This window comes from Schistocerca piceifrons, chromosome X (genome assembly GCF_021461385.2).
Source record: "Schistocerca piceifrons isolate TAMUIC-IGC-003096 chromosome X, iqSchPice1.1, whole genome shotgun sequence".
Taxonomy (NCBI): domain Eukaryota; kingdom Metazoa; phylum Arthropoda; class Insecta; order Orthoptera; family Acrididae; genus Schistocerca; species Schistocerca piceifrons.
In genome coordinates, this window is record NC_060149.1 from 353,207,917 (window position 1) to 353,230,215 (window position 22,299).

General features: G+C 43.5%; 1 protein-coding gene across 1 annotated transcript in view; it reads left to right on the forward strand.

The window, feature by feature from the left end:
- Positions 1 to 22,299, forward strand: part of LOC124721120 (congested-like trachea protein) — a 168,136-nt gene that overhangs the window by 60,567 nt on the left and 85,270 nt on the right. The gene's annotated exons all lie outside the window — the stretch shown is intronic.

Below are 22,299 nucleotides of genomic sequence, written 5' to 3' on the forward strand. Positions count from 1 at the left end.
ACAATACGAGACTGGAGTAGAAGAGAGAACCGAGAGAGGTACTCAAGGTACCCTCCGCCACACACCGTCAGGTGACTTCCGGAGTATGGATGTAGATGTAGATTCATGAACAGCATTCCAGGGGGTCTTTTCCGACAGGATAACGCTCATCTACATACCGCTAGTGTAACACAACAAGCTCTACAGTGTGTCGACATGTTACCTTGGCCTGCTCTTTAATCGGAGACACCATCGGACAACTTCAGTATCATCCATAACCAGCGTTAACCATCCCTGTATTGACTGATAAAGTGCAACAGGCATAGAACTCCATCCCACAAACTGACAACCGGTATCTATACAAAACAATGCATGCACATTTTCATGCTTGCATTCAGCATTCTGGAGGTTACACCGGTTGTTAGGGTACCAAAATTTCACATTTGGAATGGTTTATCTCGCGCTTACTTTAACACCTGTGCTCTTCCAATGCTAATCACATAAATATGTTATCTAGACAATTTGGTGTTGCGATTTTTTCACGCCAGTGCGTAATTTGTCTCGTATTGGGATGGAACTAGAGATGCTTTAAAAAATCTCAGCTGGCGGGCAGTCGAAGTTGGATGCCTGATACCTGACGCAAATCTACTTCAGCACTTTCGAGGACCATTTTTTAAGGTTCAGCTACAAATTGCGCACTTCAGAGAAAAATTATGACAGCAGCAGCTCGCACGGAGGCGTATAAGCAGTCATTCTTTTCGCACTTCGTCTGTGATGAAAGTAGGAGAAACATGAATAAATGTTAAAATCTGCGACACACTTTGTAGCTATCTGTACTTCGGGTTACCATAATTTCTGACAAACCGGGACATTCTTTTAGTAAACTCACTGTAAATGGACATAATTTGGGAAGCAGGAACTGGGACAAACCAGGAGGCTTCTCTTAAGCTTGAAAACTGAATTCATCAATGGAAATATTTTGTCGGCTTTGTAGTGACTACCGTCTGTAGCTATGCCAGAATAACGGATCTTTGGAAAATCATCGCATATTTGCTTGACAGTGTCGCGCCCTAACATTGATTTCATAATTGTTGATTTTGTTCTGCCAAACGTCTTTTTTTTTTTTTTTTTGCTTCGGAATCATTAAAATTTCAGAGCTTAACATGGAACTACAGTCCACCGATTTCATACATTTGATGTTTAACAGTATGATTGCACATTGCTAATTCCGCAACTGTTACTAACTTCCTCTTTTAAAATGAATTTGAAACGAAGTAATTGTCATTTTTAAGTGCTTGCCGAGTACGCGTTTCATTTACGATGTCCTTAATATCTGCTCTTCTCCCATGTGCAATGGAAACACAACACAACAAAAATACACATTCTGCTTCGTAGTCACGTCTTAGTTTCATGAAGAACCAGTCTTCTGAAAATTTTTCTTGGCGTGAACGCTTCATCTTTGGCATTTTGAGTTCAATTGAAACAAACAAACGCTTTAATAATGCATTAACTGCGATACGGCTCAGAGAGAGAACAACGTCACTGCAAAACTTAAACCGGAGTGAGATAAGGGATACTAATGGAAACTAAGTTACCGCGCAGTATTACTCCTCAAGGGAGTGATAACAACTTCCGTTATTTAGCTTAACAGCCGGAGCTGGAAATGTAGATCCACGCAAGAATTTGGAGAAAAATAGGTAGTATGAGAATATTTCTCTGAAATCCGAAATCCGGGACAATGTGCCGTCCCGAAAATATATTTCGGGGGACAGCTTTCTTTAATCTGAAAATGGGACCTCTAGCAACGATGTAGCAGGTACGCAGCTGGCTTGTCAGACTTGTTGAATGCTATTTCCGTAGATGCTGTGTAAATGCCATATAGTGTTGGAGCGATTCAGAGAAACACTCTTCCTCGTCGTTTCGAATCGTCCACAATCTTCATCAAAATTGACTTTATCGTCTCGGAGTACAGTGAGCGAATTGGAACAGGCAACAAGCGTGCAGTCACGAGCGACATGGTCCTTCCGCTCAGTTCCCTCATCCCCCATAAGAACTTCAAAAATGAAGGTTCCTCTGTGCTGCTTCATGAAGCAAACGGACGTTGCAGTCGGACTGAGTGGGTATCGCAAAGCAGACATAAACTTGAGCTGAGGACTGATGCGCTTTGCCCAGTTCGTCATTGATGCGCTTTGCCCAGCTCGTCATGTCCATTTCATTTGTGAAATGCTGCTGAATCGAACTACAAAGGCGTACACTGAGGTGACAAAAAATGCATTGGACACCACGTAATATCGTGTGTAGTGCAGCTACTCGATGTGGCATGGACTCAACAAGTCAGTGGGGAAGACCTCTGCAGAAATATTGAGGCATGCGGCTTGTATAGCCGCCCATAATTACGAAAGTGTTGTCGGTGCAGGATTTTGTGCACGAACTGACTTCTCGATTATGTCCCATAAATATTCGATGGGATTCATGTTGGGCGATCTAAGTGGCCAAATTGTTCTCACTGTGCAGAATGTTCTTTAAACCAATTGCGAACAAGTGTGGCCCAGTGTCATGGCGCATTGTCATCCATAAAAGTCCCATATTTGGGAACATGAAGCCCATGAATGGTTGCAAATGATCTCCCAAATAGCCGAACATAAGTTTCCCGTCAATGATCGGTTCAGGTAGATCACAGATCCATTCCATATGAACACATCCCACACCATTATGGGTCCACCATCAGCTGGTACAGAGCCTTGTTGACAACTTGGTCCATGACTTCGTGGTGTCTGCGCCACATTCGAACCCTACCATCAGCTTTTACCAACTGAAATCGGGACTCATCTGATCGGACCACGGTTTCCCATTCATCTAGGGTCCAACCGATATGGTCACGAGCCCAGGAGAAGTGCTGTAGGCGATGTTGTGCTGTTAGCAAAGGTTTTCGCGTCGGACGTCTGCTGCCATAAGCCATTAACGCCAAATTTCGTCACACAGCCATAACGGATATATTCGTCGTACGTCCCACATTTGTTTCTGCGATTATTTCGCCCAGTGCTGTTTGCCTGTTAACACTAACAACTCTTCGCGAACACCGCTCTCTCAGTCGTCAAGTGAAGGCCGTCGGTCACTGCGTTGTCCGAGATGAGATGTAATGCCTGAAAGTTGGTATTCTCTGCCCTCCCTTGACACTGTGGATGTCGGAATATTGAATTCCCTAATGATTTTCGAAACTAATGTCCCATGCCTCTAGCTCCAACTACCATTCCATGTTCAAAGTCTGTTAATTCCCCTCGTGCGGTCATAACCGCTTCGGAAACCTTTTCCCATGAGTCTTCATAATACAAATGACAGCTCCGCCAATGCCTTGCCCATTCATACCTTGGGTAAGCGATACTGCCGCCATAACGCTATCCCATGAGTTTTGTCACCTCAGTGTATAAAGATGGTGAGTGCCGCACGCATAGTGATAGATGTTCCACCGCCAGGCCGCTACGTCAGCTGCGGCCCCGTAGCAGTCAAGTGTAGATTGAAATTGCTTTGTGATCGACAATTCAACAAGGCGAGTGGTAGGGGTCAGGCGTCAGCCAGGCGTAGTTCATTCTCGATCGGCACGTGGTCGCTGTGTTGCCTGTTCTGGAGGTTACACGCAGCGCCTCGTGACGCGTGAAGGACTTCATGCCGGCAACACTGTCCCCGCCACTGCCATCGTCCAGTTGCAAAGTAATTTTGTTCATAGAATAAACCACTATTGGATTAAGCAACATGTCTGCGGAGATTGTACTAAATCCCTTTAAGAACAATCACGACATGTAGAGGGTCAGCAAATCTTTTGGACGAAGTCTAGAAAAAAATGCTGTCACTTTTTGTCACTTGAATAGCGTTTCAACGCAAGTTGGCTTCATTTTCTCAAAGTAGGACAAGTCCACAGGCGCCAAATACGTGCTTTATTGCGAACTCATCTCAGGCTTCGTCCGGTTTGACGTGACATTCTTGACCATAGGTCACATTTGTCAATTCGAGGTGGTCCCACCACCGTAAGCGTCCAGAGAGGGGAGGGGGCACTAGCCCGAGCCTGGAATTTTATTCATTACAGAATTCCTACTACTTTCTAAAAGTGATTCTGATGCTGCTATTTAAATTTAGCACTGTCGAGCGCAACAGCGAATTCTCTGACTAAAAAGTTGAGTTCCTTGCATTTCAGGCTATTCACGGTAAATTATAGTTTCCTAGGTGCGGTGACAGTCTTCATAGTTTCCCGGTCGTGGTGGATGCGAATCTTTGCAGCACATGCCGATATGGAGTCCCTCAAATTTCTGCGCTCTCGCATCCTCGTACTGTCGTTATCGAGCTGCAGAAAGGGACAGCTATTCCAACACCTAGCAAATAGTAAACGTGTTTACGGTATACTTGCCAGGCACCCGTCATCAGTTCCGAAAAGGACGGACTACCTTCCTCCAGCTGCACAACTTAATGACAACAGTAATTTACTGTTCGTCTGTAGACAAGGAATACCCCCGCCCCAAAGACAATCTGAGACTGTATTCAGTTTTACACTGTAGATGGTTTGTAGTAAGTAATGAAAGACATGGCTGTGCTGTGTTGTAGGTGTGTTCAATTGTACTTCGCCTGTGGACACCAAATGCATGAGTCGAAAAAAATAAATACTTTTGTTCTCCGCTAGAAGATAGACAAATTTTAATATTTCAAGGTTAGGAAGATCCCCTACTTGTAAGGGCGACGAGGCAGTGACTAACAGTGTAAGGTGCAACCTGCAGAAAATAAGAATCTGCAGCCCAGTCGGCACGCCTTAACAACAGTAAAGTGTCAGACCGGAGAGATGAAGATTTTTTGAAGCTCTCTTGCACTAATTTCCCATAAGTCACATTCTCCCAAAACACACAAAAATGTAGCTTTCAAAATAGGCAATTTTTATGCCAATGGATATTCGAAAGTAAGGCATGAAAATAACGCAACAAACCCACTAAATTACTCGCTTTAGAAGCAAGTGTTAGACAAGTAGATGATATCAGTCGAATAAACAGTTCAGTTTTTCTTTTGTCTTCACTTTGAGGTATATAAATCACTGGCATTTTCTGCGAGTTACTTTGTCGATACCTTATAGGATTTCTCCTATGTATCTGACTTTCTCCTAGCCTATATTTTTAATTCTGTCATCCAATATCTTTATATAAACAAAAATAACTTTTGTGAACATTTTCTGGCTTTTTCTAACTCGTTGAATAAGCTGTGTTCGATAATACGGGGGGATGTAATTACAGATTGTTAAATGAAAATGTGGTATTTATATTCATAATATAAAATTATACATTTTTCGTATATGTTTACCTTTTTAAGTATCCAAGTAATTATCTTCAAAAAATTTTAAATGGGTAATTATCAAACTTTTGAAATAAGTTTTATGTGCTTTGTGTCCAATTATGTCCTTAGGGCACAACACATTCTCAGTATGTCCTTGAGGCATAACACATTCTCAAACGCAAAGAATCTGTTATCAGTAGTAATAATAATAATAATAATAATAATAATAATAATAATAATAATAATAATAATAATAATAATAATAATAATAATAATCAGAATCAGAATCAGAATCAGAATTCAGCAATGATATAAATATGGCTTTTGGAACAGACAAATGAAAGAAAAATAGCATAGTCAAGGGAAAACACACTAAACAGGAAGATTACATATTGGATAACCACAGTGACTGCATAGAAGCGATGAAAAAAACAGATGCCTATAAATATCTAGAATACAGACAAAAAATAGCAATAGATGATACAAATATTAAAGGAGGACTAAAAGAAAAATATAGACAAAGACTAACAAAAATACTGAAAACAGAATTGACAGCAAGAAACAAGACAAAAGCTATAAATACTTATCCTATACCAATATTGACCTACTCTTTTGGAGTAGTGAAATGGAGTAACACAGACCTAGAAGCACTCAATACACTTACACGATCACAATGCCACAAATATAGAATACGTCACATACATTCAGCAACTGAAAGATTCACATTAAGCAGAAAGGAAGGAGGAAGGGGATTTATCGACATAAAAAAACTACATTATGGACACGTAGACAATTTAAGAAAATTCTTTCTAGAACGAGCAGAAACTAACAAAATACACAAAGCAATCACTCATATAAATATATCGGCTACACCACTGCAATTTCATAACCACTTCTACAACCCGTTAGATCACATAACATCAACAGATACGAAGAAATTAAATTGGAAAAAGAAAACACTACATGGCAAGCACCCGTATCATCTAACACAGCCACACATCGATCAAGACGCATCCAACACATGGCTAAGAAAGGCAATATATACAGTGAGACGGAAGGATTCATGATTGCAATACAGGATCAAACAATAAACACCAGATATTACAGCAAGCATATTATTAAAGATCCCAATACCACAACAGATAAATGCAGACTTTGCAAACAACAAATAGAAACAGTAGATCACATCACAAGTGGATGTACAATACTAGCAAATACAGAATACCCCAGAAGACATGACAATGTAGCAAAAATAATAAATCAACAGCTTGCCTTACAACATAAACTTATAAAACAACATGTTCCCACATACAAGTATGCACCACAAAATGTACTGGAGAACGATGAATACAAATTATACTGGAACAGAACCATTATAACAGATAAAACAACACCACATAACAAACCTGACATCATACTCACCAATAAAAAGAAGAAATTAACACAACTAATCGAAATATCCATACCCAATACAACAAATATACAAAAGAAAACAGTAGAAAAAATTGAAAAATACATCCAACTGGCTGAGGAAGTCAAGGACATGTGGCATCAGGATAAAGTTGACATTATACCAATTATACTATCAACTACAGGAATCATACCACACAATATCCACCAGTACATCAATGCTATACAGCTACATCCAAACTTATATATACAACTACAGGAATCCGTAATTATTGATACATGTTCAATTACCCGAAAGTTCCTAAATGCAATGTAACATATACGGTACAGTTAAAAGGAAGTCACGCTTGATCGAGGTCCGCGTCACTTTCCATTTCTGACCAGACATAACGTCTGAGAAAAGAAAGAAAGAAATAATAATAATAATAATAATAATAAAGTATTGCTCCCTATTGCCTAATATCTGCAGACGCCCATGCCCAGCAAGCATTTTTTCATATAACAAATGGTTCAAATGGCTATGGGACTTAACATCTGAGGCCATCAGTCCCCTAAAACTTAGAACTACTTAAACCTAACTAACCTAAGGACACCACATACAACCATGCCCGAGGCAGGATTCGAACCTGCGACCGTAGCGGTTGCGCGCTTCCTGACTTCATACAAAATTGTCAGAACTCGATGTACAGAAAAACACCTTCGTTGAGTAAGAGATTAACTGAGTAAATTGAGGACTGTTGTGATTGTCTATCAGTCTGAAAAGTAGTTGTTAGATCTCTAAAGTGGGAAAATAGGAAAGAAATACGTATTAATGGAAAACGTGTGAACCACGATGACTTTGAAGATCAGTTATAATAAGATTAAAATGATGCGTTGACAGAGGAAATTGTGCAAATTATCATAGAACCAGCTAATGAACTTTCCTATGGAGGGCAGCTGAAGACAGTAATTGGGTGGACACGAAGTGAAACAGGAAAGTAAAAATTACCTGATTCATCTTTAGTATCCAAAGTTTGGCAAAAGTAATCAGTAGATTTGTTTGAAACGGAAAGCTTACAATCAGTGTGCATTACCAGTTTCATATTAAGGCAGTGAGACATGGACTTCTATTACACGCAAACCATCCAAAAACTGAGAATTGCTCAGCAAGCAGTGAAGAGATGCGTGTTGGGAATTAAGAAGGGACAGGCTGCACAGAAATACCTAATTATGATGGTAATGAAAATTAAATTGAAGTCATGGAGACGTATAGCGAGACGAACGGAAGATAGATGGACAAAAGAAATTTTTTACTGCATTGTAGGAAATAAGGCAGGGACAACAGCCAAATTGAAGATATGTAGATGAGATAGACATGCAAGAGCAATAAGGATGTATATGGCGGAAGACAACTGCATAGAAAGTTTGCACAAGGTAAACCTACAGTTCGTTTTAATCTCGAAAAATTCAAGCTGCGACCGTGAAAGTAGTAGCTGGTGTTAGCCGTTCTCTACTTATTCATCCATCAGTGCGACACATTTTTCCCAACTATGGACGACTCGGCAGGCACACAGGTTGTAGAAGTCTGCATTTTAGGCTGCTCAGGAAACGTTCCGCATAGAAAATCACTTCGTCGTCCTGGAAATACCTGCTACGCTTCAGTTAATTTATTTGATGAATGAGGAAGAAGTCACTTCGTACCATGTCAAGAGAATGCGGGGGCGAGGGAAAATTTGATCGCGCAGAGGGGCAGACAGCACAATGAGCTGCTGTTTGAGCAGCCGCGGGCGGCTACTTTTGTCACGTTCAAAATGTTGTGCAAGAGGATGAAAACTGATCCACGGCTGATTTTTCATTTTTTCCTCTTTCGATTGAGATCACTGGTCTTAGAGCACCAGACCTCAACTTCTCTTGCGATTTCAAATTCTTCAGAGAAGATGTGTGCCACTTCGTTCCTCGTCATTCGGACTTAATTTACCACACACGAGGTGTCTGCTCTAGAGATGGGCAAACTCGTTCATCCTTGGGAAGTAGTTCACTGGTGATCGCTCTTTTTTGGGGACCGTTCATTTTTACTCGTTCACCGTTCATTTGTGCTTGGTATACGGTTCTTATGAAAAACTGAAAATTAGTAGCATAGGTGACTGAAGATGGAAGGCGCTAAGAGGGGGCACTTGCCTCCGCTCTGGAGTACAGAGTTTTTATTCATAACAAAATCATCACACACTTGTAATTTTCGTGATTCTGCAAAGCCTCTGGTTTAGCCAACTGCAGCGTTATGTGGCTGATCGCAGTGAAATAATGTAAGTGCACGAGAAACTGGTCCCGAGTACAGACTGCTCGCCAATTACGCACGATTTGTTGACCGCTACGAGCAGAATAGATAAACATGTAATAATTAGGCAGTGAAGCAATAACAAATAAGCTAACGCAAACAACTACTTCGACATAATAAATGACGATTGGTAGGCGACAATGAGCAGTCTAGTATTCGGGGCCAATTTTTCGTGCGCCTGTAGGCCTACCACTGAAATGATATTGTAGAAGTTATCATATTCTCTTTACAAAATGTAACGCGGCCTTTATTCGGTTGTAAGTCGGTCTGCCTTCCATAACAATGAACGTGCTCTTTTACCTTCGATCAAAAAAAGGCGGAAAGTGGCACTCGTGCGTGCCGCGTCGACTTTCTTTGCATGTGTAATAATAAAATCTTGCCTTTTTGCAAGTATTTCTTCTGCTTTTATCGAAATAGTGAAGTAAGCTGATATGCCGTTTGTTACCTGAAAAGGTGTGTGTTACATACCACGTAATTTACGTAATTACAAAATACATTTTAACTACTGGTCATGGACGCTGAATAGAATACGAAAAGAACCAGAAGTTATGAGAAGTCGGCAGTGGAACTGCGACGAGTGGCCACGCGAAAGACGACGAGTCCGTTCGAGGGAGACAGATGCGCACGGGACCGAGGCTGGAACGAGACAGGCCGACGTGCCGTTGCGGGAACGACATCGACCGTTTCCCATCCCCGGGAACTATAAGTAGAAAGCCACGACCGAAGTGAACTATGAAAAACCGTTCCTTAGATTTCGTTCATCGCTCGTTCCGTTCATCTTGATGAACCGTTCCTTAGATTTCGTTCATCGCTCGTTCCGTTCATCTTGATGAACCGTTCCTTTGGATCCGTTACTTCCCGCACGACCCATCTCTAGTCTGCTCTGCCCAACCTGACCGCTGTGTCGTGTCATACGATGGTGCGTTATCATACACTTCCGCCTACTCAGCGCGGATGGGTGCAGCGTTGTTCATCATCAAATGCAGAAAACGCATTACCGCACGATACTCACTTCATGAGTGAGTTGCACTGGTTTGGGTCTTTGGTGCGTGCTGTGGTACTCGGACGCTGGTTTTTAGTGTGTACGGGACCGCGCGCATGTACCCGCAAACAAACAAAAAAGAATAATTACATAACTATATTTTCGGCGCGATAATTAAAAATTTTACTACCTCTCGTAGATGAAGCCTTTGGCCAACAGTAAATGACAAATGGATTTACATTTGTATGTATATAATCTCCACGGCAGGAAATAAACGTTACATTGTATGTGGCGAAAATTTTTGTCACCATCGATCAGCTCTGTGGCAGTGGTCCAGCATTTATATGAAATACGGAATTGGGGGGGGGGGGGGGGGGAAAGGGAAGAGAAGGGAATGGACGGGAAGGGTTAGGTGGGAATTCATGACTTCCAGCCGCACAGAGCGTTGTGGTAATGAAATGGCGAAAGTTGAAAATTTGTGCCGGGCCCGCACTCGAACGCGGATTTACCGCTTCTCGTAAGCGGCTGCCTTAACCGCTATTTTCCGTAGTATTTGGTCATCGTGGACGTCACATGACATGCGTTGAAGTTCGTTGTTGGTCCTTTCACTCAGTTTTTTTAGTACATCAACATCTACATTTATACTCCGCAAGCCACCCAACGGTGTGTGGCGGAGGGCACTTTACGTGCCACTGTCATTACCCCCCTTTTCTGTTCCAGTCGCGTATGGTTCGCGGGAAGAACGACTGTCTGAAAGCCTCCGTGCGCGCTCGAATCTCTCTAATTTTACATTCGTGATCTCCTCGGGAGGTATAAGTAGGGGGAAGCAATATATTCGATACCTCATCCAGAAACGCACCCTCTCGAAACCTGGACAGCGAGCTACACTGCGATGCAGAGCGCCTCTCTTGCAGAGTCTGCCACTTGAGTTTGCTAAACATCTCCGTAACGCTATCACGGTTACCAAATAACCCTGTGACGAAACGCGCCGCTCTTCTTTGGATCTTCTCTATCTCCTCAGTCAACCCGATCTGGTACGGATCCCACACTGATGAGCAATACTCAGGTATAGGTCGAACGAGTGTTTTGCAAGCCACCTCCTTTGTTGATGGACTACATTTTCTAAGGAGTCTCCCAATGAATCTCAACCTGGCACCCGCCTTACCAACAATTAATTTTATATGATCATTCCACTTCAAATCGTTCCGCACGCATACTCCCAGATATTTTACAGAAGTAACTGCTACCAGTGTTTGTTCCGCTATCATATAATCATACAATAAAGGATGCAACTTAGCCACGCTGCAATGCAGCGTCCCTCGTCCATTAATTCCAACTAGCAAATTGATTCCCGTAGGAGTTCGTGTGATATTAGTGCATCTACACTGAAACAAACGCCAAGGAGCCGTCGCACTCTGACAGAAATGTATGTAGTGAGTGGTTCAGCAGTTTACTACGTACGTGTTTTTGCGCCCTGACGTTTACTGTCTCTGTGAAAAGAGGTGGCAGAATGAATTAGACTCGTGCTGCAAATATACTTACCAGATAGCTACATTCAGTTAGTGGGTTGTCATCTTCAAAGTACGATCCATTTGAGTTCACACGTTTACATTCGTTCCTTCCACTCCTGAAAGCATTTCTGCGTATCTTTCCGTAAGGCTCCACAGGAGCAACAGCACTAGATTTTGATGAAACTTGTCATAGCGTAAGGACACTTGGAGGTCTATATTTTAGGTTGTTGATCATAGGCTGCCTGCATAAAGGGTGAGCAAAGTATATTTGGCCCCAAAAATGTTTCAGTATTTATTGAAAATCTGAACAGCAACAAGATAATGCATTAATCGTGAATAGTAGTTATTTCTGGCATCTACTGCAAAGAACAGTCTGTTCATTAAGAGATACTCACTTTTTGTCACACATTTTCTGGGCCAGTTTTATTTAGCTCCATTAGAAACTCCTTTTGCTCGACTATTTGAAAAGTTTGTTTCGAGATATCACCCTCAGCCAATAACGGGAAGGGTACGAAAAGTAGTCAGACCATGTTAAACACTTGTCATAATTTTATGTTGCTTTGGGAAATACTCGTAGCTGGCCGCGGTGGCCGAGCGGCTCTAGGCGCTTCAGTCCGGAACCGCGCGACTGGTACGGTCGTAGGTTCGAATGCTGCCTCGGGCATGGATGTGTTATGTCCTTAGGTTTGTTAGGTTGAAGTAGTTCTAAGTTCTAGGGGACTAATGACTTCAGATGTTAAGTCCCATGGTGCTCAGAGCCATTTTAGCCATTTGAAATACTCGTAGTTGTTGTTTTAATAGTCGAATACGTCTCTGGCTACCGAAATTCCACTTATCTGGCACGACGCATGAGATAAACGTATTGCAGTACCACAGGAGCTGCACGAATAAGACGAACAAGATTTCACGAAATGTCATAGGTATGATGCCGATAATCGGTAAATCGAAACAATAAGGCTTAACTCAGAATGCCGGCCTGGGCTTTTAACGGACAGCAATGAATATGCAAAACACTAGGATTAGACAGAATCCTCCTGTCCTGTTTCAAAACTCTTCCCATGCGTGTAAAGTAAGTCTTCTCGGCCAATTTAACTGTTTAAGCCATATATATTTGCCTTTAAGGTCTTCCAAAACTGCAGATACGTACCCGTATTTTTCTCAACATTACTAAGCCACATTCTAAAGTGCAATAACCTTTCATAACATATCTTGTGGCAACATAACAAGCCTATTTCTTTTTAACTCACGATAGCACCACAAAATGCAGACTGCGGGAAGTAAAGAGAATCTAGCCTTGGTGGCTGATTTATTGCTGTTTGGAGAGACTGCTTTAAAGTGGTCTTATTGCAACAGACAGAAGTGGTTATAAGTCGGAAAGATGATCTCTCGGACAAGTTGGTATAACGAAATTTCGCAGTCATCAAAAATCATGAATTAATGTAACCGTGCCGGTCATCGGTTAGAATCCTGGAGGTTCGAGATAGGAGTGACATTTTTCCTCGTCCCAATCATTCCAGGACTGTCCCGGTCCAGTCAGCCAGTTGTCAAAATGACACTGATGAGCCAAAAACACTATGACCACCAGCTTAACAGCTTGTTTGTCCGTCGTTGTAACGAAATACACACTGATTCTGCGTATCAGGTCCAAATGACTCTGAGCACTGTGGGACTTAACATCTGAGGTCATCAGTCCCCTAGACTGCTTAAACCCAACTAACCTACGGACATTACACACATCCATGCTCGAGACAGGATTCGAACCTGCGACCGTAGCGGTCGCGCAGTTCCAGACTGAAGCGCCTAGAACCCCTCGGTCACAGCGGCCGGCTGCGTATCATGGAGCCGACAGTTTATTAGTAGGTTTGTGGAGGTACGTGACATTAGATGTCTACGCACAGGTCATGTAATTGGCATACATAACGGGCCGCTGATTTGTCTACGCTGTGATGGCGCCCCAGGTGCATTCCATAGTATATACATCAAGCGAATTTGGTCACTGAAACATCTGTGTGAGTTCACTATAATGCTCCACAAACCACTGTAGCGCGGTTATGGCTCAGAGACACGGACGATTATACTTCTGAAGGATGACATCACCATTGGGGAAGACATCAAGCATGAGGGGTTGCAGGTGGTTTGCAGCTGTCAGCGTGTCTTCGATTCCTATCACAGATCCCACGCAAACGCAGGAGAATGTCTCCCACAGCATAATACTGCTCTCACCAGCCTGCGTCCTTGGCGTGTTGCATGTTTCGAGCTGTCATTCACCTCGATGACAGCGTTTGTGGAGACGACCATCGACCTAGTGTAGCAAAAATATGATTCATTTGAAGAGCCGATACGTTTCCATTCGTCGACGGTCGCACTCCGTTGTTTGGTCACCTGCCCCAAATCAGCCATCCAAACAGCGAGGCCATCTGTCCCATTGGATGAGGGAAGGATGGGGAAGGAAATCGGCCGTGCCTTTTCAAAGAAGCCATCCCGGCATTTGCCTAAAGCGATTTAGGGAAATCACTGAAAACCTAAATCAGGCTGGCCGGACGCGGGTTTAAACCGCGTGCTCCCGAATGCGAGTCCAGTGTGCTAACCACTGCGCCACCTCGCTCAGTGACTCGCGATGGTCTGGTGCCTATTGCAGTCGTAAATGACGATCTTTCCTGGGGGGTAAAGACCACTGCCTTGAGTAGTATTAGCGGAAGATTTTTTAAAGAGTTTAAGGATGATTTGGGCACCAAAAAGTGCAACGAGAGACGTCACTTCGGGATACTTCAGCGCCTATGTCCTTTCATTAGTCACCCCTCCACTCCTAGTGCTGCAGCAGGTAGACCAGGCCGAGGAGGAGGAGATTAGTGTTTAACGTCCTGTCGACAATGAGGTCATTAGAGACGGAGGGCAAGCTCGGGTGAGGGAAAGATGGGGAAGGAAATCGGCCGTGCCCTTCCAAAGGAACCATCCCGGCATTTGCCTGAAGCGAGTTATGGAAATCACGGAAAACCTAAATCAGGATGGCCGGAGACGGGATTGAACCGTCGTCCTCCCGAATGCGAGTCCAGTGTGCTAACCACTGCGCCACCTCGCTCGGTAGACCAGGCCGATAGTCAGGCCACGGGCCTGCGCCGCAGACTTCATTATTACTTTAAGATTTACGGCTGTTTTTTAGGCTACCGGACATCTACGAACCTTTCACCGTCTTACCAAATATGGTAAATATGGTGCTATTTACAAACTGCTAAACTTAGATACGGAAGGTGTGTTGGCTGTGACAGGGAGATGCAGCAGTTGACCGATTGCCATTCTCTGAACACTGAAGTCATTTTTTTTTTTCGGTAACTTCTGTTTGCAGTCCACCAGAAAGATTTCATTTTGAGTTTCTCTTCTCTGAATTAATTGAACTAATGAATGGACATAGGCGCTGAAGTATTCCGAAGTAACGTCTTTGGTTGCACTATTTGGTACCCAAATCATCCTTAAACTCTTAAAAAAAAAAAATCTTCCGCTAATACTACTCAAGACAGTGGTCATCAAACTTTTTTGCTCAAGAGTCAGTACTGACATTGTAGAGCGGCACCTCGGCCGGATGTATACCGATCTTATTTATTAACTGGTAACTTAAGTAAATTAGTATGTTTGACCCCCAGTATACTAGCTACGGTAAGAACGCGCTGAGCTTGGCGCGGTCCCCAAATACTGATCGTGAAGTCTGAACCATTCGGAACACTTCGTGTTAACTGTTCTGTTTCAGATTGCTGCCACCCTCAGTCACTCCAGATGTTTTGCACAGTAACTGCTTGACGAAGTGTTGTCTATGTGAGCGGAGGATTAATTCATTGGCAGTAATTGTATTTATGCTTTAATGCATTATGCAGTATCAGAATCGCAAATGTGCATTAAATGTTCTGAAGGTCATTTTTCTTCTACTCATTGCGTTGTATCAGAACAGCATTAATTTATGCAGAGAACTGGAAAACAGTATGCTGCTTTATATTTTATTTTAGTTTATAAGCTTGCTTCGGCTTTGTCTTCATCAGTACATGCCCTGACGTCGTAGATGGATATATGTCAAGTTTGAGTAAGCCATTATTGCTACCTGAAGTGGTTGGTTGTAATATTATTTCCAGCAACGTTTTAAAGTTGTTCGATAATTTGCTGTTGCAGGTATATTGTAATACCATTCTTACTATCTGACAGTTGTACAAATTCAAGTTTGATAGTTCTTTCTTTACTCAAATATGCACCTCTGTCAGCACATTTAGTCGTGATGTACAGTTGGTGCAGTGTATAGAGTTTTGGGTTAGTATTACAGGAGGTCGACGGTTCGATCCTGGGTTTGGGCGCATTTTTTTTATTTGCTAATTTCATTGGAAATTTGTGGTAAGGTCTTATGGGACCAAACTACTGAGGTCATTGATCCCTAAGCTTACACACTACTTAATCTAACTTACGCTAAGGACGACTCACACGCCCATGTCCGAGGGAGGACGACTCGAACCTCCGACGGGGAGAGCCGCGCGGACCGTGACAAAACGCCTGCGACCGCGCGGCTACTCCGTGCGGCCTGATTTCATTCTGACATTTCATACTGTAATATACACCGTTTCTTAGGTCACATTTATCCTAAATTTACAACATTTTGTAACGCTGAACATAACAAATACGTGGTTAGACAAATAAGAAATAGACAGTTGGAACAAGTGACCTCTCATAGGGCAGAATAACCACAAAAAATTATCAATATCGAGATGCTAAATATGACAGCACGGTACAATAACACAACATCTACTCGTTATATTAATACATGTAATATGAGCGCTCAGATGTTCCACATTAGCAACCAGTGACAATAATGATGTCCATATTAATGACTGCATGACCTTCACAACAGAATACGTTGTCCTCTGAACAACAGATGTTCAAAGCGACCTCCCTGGACATCCAAACATTGCGCAACCCGCCGGATCATACAACTCTGGACCCTTCGCAGCAAAGCTGCGTCCTCAGTAACAAGGGCAGCATGAACGCGCGCTGCCTATTCTTCCACATTCGTCGTCGGAGTAGAGTACAAGTGCTCCTTCAGGTGTCCCCACAGGAAGAAATCCAGGTGATTTAGGTCAGGCGAACGCGGTGGCCATACAACTGTACCTCCACGTCCGAGCCATTTCCCTGGAAATACTTTGTCCAAATACTGTCCCACATAATTCCAGAGTGTGGAGGTGCACCATCATGTTGGAACCGTATCTTCTGCCAAACATGTGGTGGAACATCTTTCAGCGCATCAGGCAGATAGTTTGAGAGGAATGCATGATACCTTCGTGCAGTCAACCGGTCAGGCAACAGGTAGGGGCTCAAACACCTGTCGCCCAATATTCCGACCCAGACTTGGATACCAAAGAAAACTTGATATCCCCGGTCGCGGGTGACGTGCGGGTTAACCTCACACCAATGGTGCTCATTGTGCATATTGAAGACATCCTCACGAGTGAATGCTGCTTCATCTGTCCATATTACGGTGTTCACTAAGTCATCGTTGATTTCCTGTTGTTGGAACCATTCACAGAATTGCATCCGCTGATGGCGATCTGCAGGATGCAGGTGTTGCGTGAAAGCATGATAGGGGTGCAGCACGTAAACGACCGTACGTTGGCGAGACACGCAGCTGCTTTGCTAAGCTACGCGTACTTCGCTGAGGTTCTTGGTGTAGAGACCTCCAAAATAGCTTCCACAGTAGCTGGAGTACGGCGAGTCCATGTCGACCACTGCACGCGATGATAGAAGGAGAGAACCTGACTCCCGAAGGCGCAGCTCCAGACGACGAAACACATTTTTACCTAGATGGCGTCGACGAAGATATGTAGCAGCTTGTTCAAGAGCGGCAACACCAGCCCGGTTATCAGATGCACAAGGACCAGAAGCATATCCACATATTCATCATTTGTGTATGTCGTACGTCTGCCACACTGGTTTAGAGGTTTACAGTATGTAAATTCTATACGTGTACGCATATACATTGGAGTCTGTCACGCGCGCGTTACTCCGCTCGCAACTAGTCCCTGTCCGGAGGACAGCGCATACAGTATAAACACGCAGTCAGTCGTGCGCGCTGTTCCACCAAAAGCGCATTACCTCCCTGACAGGCATTGTTCTGCATGATTCTACCAGACACCGCTAATTGTGAAATGTTCGGTTTTGGAAACGTGATGTTTCCAAAATCCCATCGATAGAATAATAATAATAATTATAATAATAATAATGCATTAAAGAAAAAAGGTTTCAGGACAGATCATCCCGTAAAAAGACTGGCGCCCTTTGGACAAAGGAGAAAAGGGAGAAACATAGCTAGAGAATGCAGGATTACTGGGCAAACATGTAGTCCCTCTTCAGGCCGAAAAGTAGAGTATCCTGGTCCTTAGCTAGCCCATTCCAAGGAGGAGGAGGAGGAGGAAGAAGAAGGCATTGAGATACGTACTAAACAGCATGCGGTTACCAGACTCAATGTTGAAAGGCTTTATTAGTGAGGCCATGTCCGAGCGCGGTAGCTGAGTGGTCAGCACGACAGAATGTCAAGCCTAAGGGCCCGGGTTCGATTCCCGGCTGGGTCGGAGATTTTCTCCGCTCAGGGACTGGGTGTTGTGTTGTCCTAATCATCATCATTTCATCCCCATCGACGCGCAAGTCGCCGAAGTGGCGTCAAATCAAAAGACTTGCACCAGGCGAACGGTCTACCCGACGGGAGGCCCTAGTCACACGACATTATTATTATAGTGGGGCCATGGTGATAACACACACAAATAGTAAAAGTTTCAACATAATTCGCAAAGCACGTTGCTAGTCCTACTGATAACGTAAGGCCCTAATGAAATGTAATGGACCTGAACGAGGCGAGAATAGTAGTTGGTACTAATCTATGGGACCATTGGAGGAGGGTACAAAGAAAACATGTTTCGCATCTAGTAGATAAAGTGAAAAGGGATTCTTTCAAAGCTGACCAATCTTACGTTTGCACTTACATACTACAATCGTAGAAATGGAAGTGCAATCGCCATTGACGATTAAGATGCCAGATACCGTACCTCCTGGACCACATTTACCAAATAAAAAGCATATGCCTCAACCCAGGATCGAACCATCGACCTCCTGCATGCTAACCCAAAACTATATCCTCTGCACCAACTGTACAGCGACTAATATGTATTGACCGAGGTATATACCATACATGTGGTTAAAGTGTTGCCACATTGCCACTCTTTGCCCTTTTTCTGCCGGATGTACTCGCCAGACGAAATTTTGAGACATTTTTTTTATCGCTGGCATGTGATTAGTCCCGCTGCGAAGTCCGTGTGTGCGAATTTCGCTTCACCCTGTCTACTAAAATATATCAAGCAGCATAATGTTCTCCAATTATCTGCATAATTTCCTACTGTGATATATAATATACTGCAGGTCCCACAATAAAGAATGCATTAATTTAATTTCATATTCCTTACTATAAACATATACTGCATTTGAAGATGACTGCCTCCATAAAGCACATTCGCGAATCCATGTTACTTTCATGTCTCAATTTATACCATAGCAGTTGATCGATGTTAGTTGCACAAGATGGAAGACAGACAATAGAAGATCCCCCCCCCCCCCCCCATCTCAAATCCTCTAAGCCCGCAGTGGCCGCGCTACTTACCCCTCGGATCGGCCAAATTTTATTATCTCATAGCCGAATTCACAGGCTTCAATTAAAATGAAGCACATCCTAAAATCTGTATTTTTGTTTCTTAGTGAGCAGGAAAACTACGCCCTTAAAAAGTAGTTACGGTTAGTTGACGTTTTTAGATTCAGCTTTTGTTTGCCAAATGCATATTATTATAAAATGCGCGTGAGTACCGCGGTCTGCACGGATACTTGATTCGGCCGCAGTTTGACGACCGCTGACTCGAGCAGGTCTGCGACAGAATACAGTTGGCTGGTTGGTTTGGGGGAGGGGACCAAACAGCGAGGTCATCTGTCACATTGGACGAAGGAAGGATCGGGAAGGAAATTGGTCGTGCCCTTTCAAAGGATCCATTCTGGCATTTGCCTGAAGCGATTTAGGGAAATCACGGAAAACTTAAATCAGAATGACCGGACGCGGCTTTGAACCGTTGTCGCCCCGAATGATAATCCAGTATGCTAACCACTGCGCCACCTCGCTCGGTCAGAATGCTGTGAGAAGCACGATAATGGAGGATTATCACTACTTAGTTAATTAAACATTGTTGAGATTTGCAACTGCAGATCAAATTAGTGTTGCTGTCGCACATCTTTCGACAATATACTACAGCGATTTTCAGAAGTTTAAGTGACCCTTGCAAATAATGCATTTTCGCAATATGCTTCCATTAGTGTAAAGTAGGTCGTGGTATATGAACAACAGCAAACAGATAAACTAGGAAAAAATAACTTACCTCCTTACGATGTTTATTTACAACTATTTCTAAGATATATACTTCATTAAAGCTAGATTATCGTTACCAGTTATGACAGTAGTTTGTAACAGATATTGTCAGTTTATAATATTACGTTATTTTTACTAGTGTACTTGTTGACTTGTTCCTGAAGCTTCTGCTTCACGGTAAAATACTGCAGTGTACAATGTGCGAGAGAACGTATTTTTAAGTCGAAATATTCTGACACTAGTGTAATAACGAAAAGTGTTTGTTGACGAGTGATCTGTTGAGTGTGATGTTCGTGAAGTCTCAAAATGCAAAATTTGCAGCTTTTGCAGTATTCTTGCCTTCATTCACTGTTGCCTCAGCTTTCAGGAACTAATCGTGCACAATATTAGAGTAGTCTACATTATTACTCAGGCACTAACTTCAGTAGTGAAATAAATATCTTCATCTTTACATTGGACAAAACCTTTCGGTTAGATACAGTAGTTACGGACAGTTCCTTAAGCAGAGTTAAGAGTTGATCATTTTGGCAGCATAATGATCATTAGCGAAGGAGTTATCTTCTCTCAAATAAATCATGAGGACTGAAGTTATTTTGGAAAACATTAATCGATACGACCAGACTAGTAAATGAAAAGTTCTTCCAAAAAAAAGTCATGACAAATGCTGTGTCTCGGTGGGTAGAAGTATTCAATCCACCAGCTTTCAAATATAAAGAGGAGAGGTCGAAATATTAACCACTTTCGCTTGTCTGTGCCGCAGTCGCAAATTAATATAATCGTTGCTAAATCTAAAAGCATTCACTTGCCACCGTCCTCTTTCAGTTACGTATGCGCTGTGTTTGATCTTGGAGAAAGGCAAATATGAGTTAAAGTTTTGCCAAAAGTTCAGCCACTGATGATACCTGTATAGTGCAAATCCATCCATGACTAAGAAGTGACGCAGCTGTTAAATTGGACAAGCAGGAAAAAAGTTTCATTTGTTAAAGATGACCACATTTTGTTGTGGCTAGCCAGAAGGATACAGAGACATGGATTCAAAGTCAATATCAGACTCACCATGATAGAGCTATTTACATTCACCAAGGTATTCTGCAGTCCAATTCTGGCTTGTACAAATTATTCATGCAGCACATGGGGAAAAAAAAAAATAAAAACCAAGGATCACCCAGAATACGAGACATAGGTGTGTGTGTATCTGATTTAAGACGGTAAAAGGACTTAGTTTGTGAGGCGGCATTACCACTGAGTTAGCCAACATCCACAGTTCACGACCCGTCTGAACATGCACCTCGTCTGTGATTAAATTTCTGAAATACAACTGGTTTTCCAGATGATTGCTCCTGACTGCTCCGCCCATATCGTCCAGTCCCCCCCTCCCCTCCCCCTCCCCTCCCCCCTCCCCACCCCCTCCCCTCCCCCCCCTCCCATCTGCAATGCCAACCACCCCATCCTGCAGCACCTCCACCCACCCCCCCCCCCCAACGAATACAATGGTGCCTCCTTCCCCCTCCCAGAATTCAGAGCCCCCCCCCCTCACGTGCGGTACCCTTAGAGCCTCCACCTTCCTCCAAAACCTGTGAAGCCTCCCCTGCCCAAAACCTCCAGAGTCTCCACAATACCCGTGGAGCACCCCCCCCCCCCCCAAAAAAAAAATCAGCTGCAACTCCCCACCTCTCCCCCCTCCCCCCCCCCCCACGAAATCAGCCCCGCATCCCCACTCCCCCCCCCCATGATATCAGCTGCACATCCCCGTCCCTCCCCCCCCCCCCCAATCAGCAGCATCTCCACCCCCCCCCCCCCCAATATAGCGTCAGCCCCCCTCCTACTCCTCACGCCATGCCCACACTTCTGTGGCCCGCAATGCCCCCTCCTTCCGCAGCAGTACTTGATGACCGCCCTTGGTGGCGGTCACCCTCCCCTCATCCCTGTCCTTGTCAGGAACCCTGGCCTGATGCTCCAACTCCTCAGCTCTGCCTGAGGACTTAGCCCCCCTCCCTCACACCTCCTCTCCTTCCCTCTCACCCCCTCCTCAACAGGAACCCTGCCTTGACCGCACCCCACACACTCCCTATGCCCCTCCTCAGGCCCCAACTACACCTCTTGGTCATGTTTGTGGGCCACTGATTTGTCCTACTTGCTTTTATTCCATTTTTCATGTTGTCAGCACCATCCATCCCTTTTGTATTCAAAGGTCCGTCATGCATAGTGCTCATCATCTCAGTTGATAGATACATAAAAAAGTAAACTCTAAATGTATTGTGCAGTATTACCAAACTAAATTGTATTGATATAGTTTCCTGTCCTTTTTTGTAACATGTTATCTCTGTGATTGGCATCTAGAAATTCCTCCCTTATGAGTGAGGAAAATTCT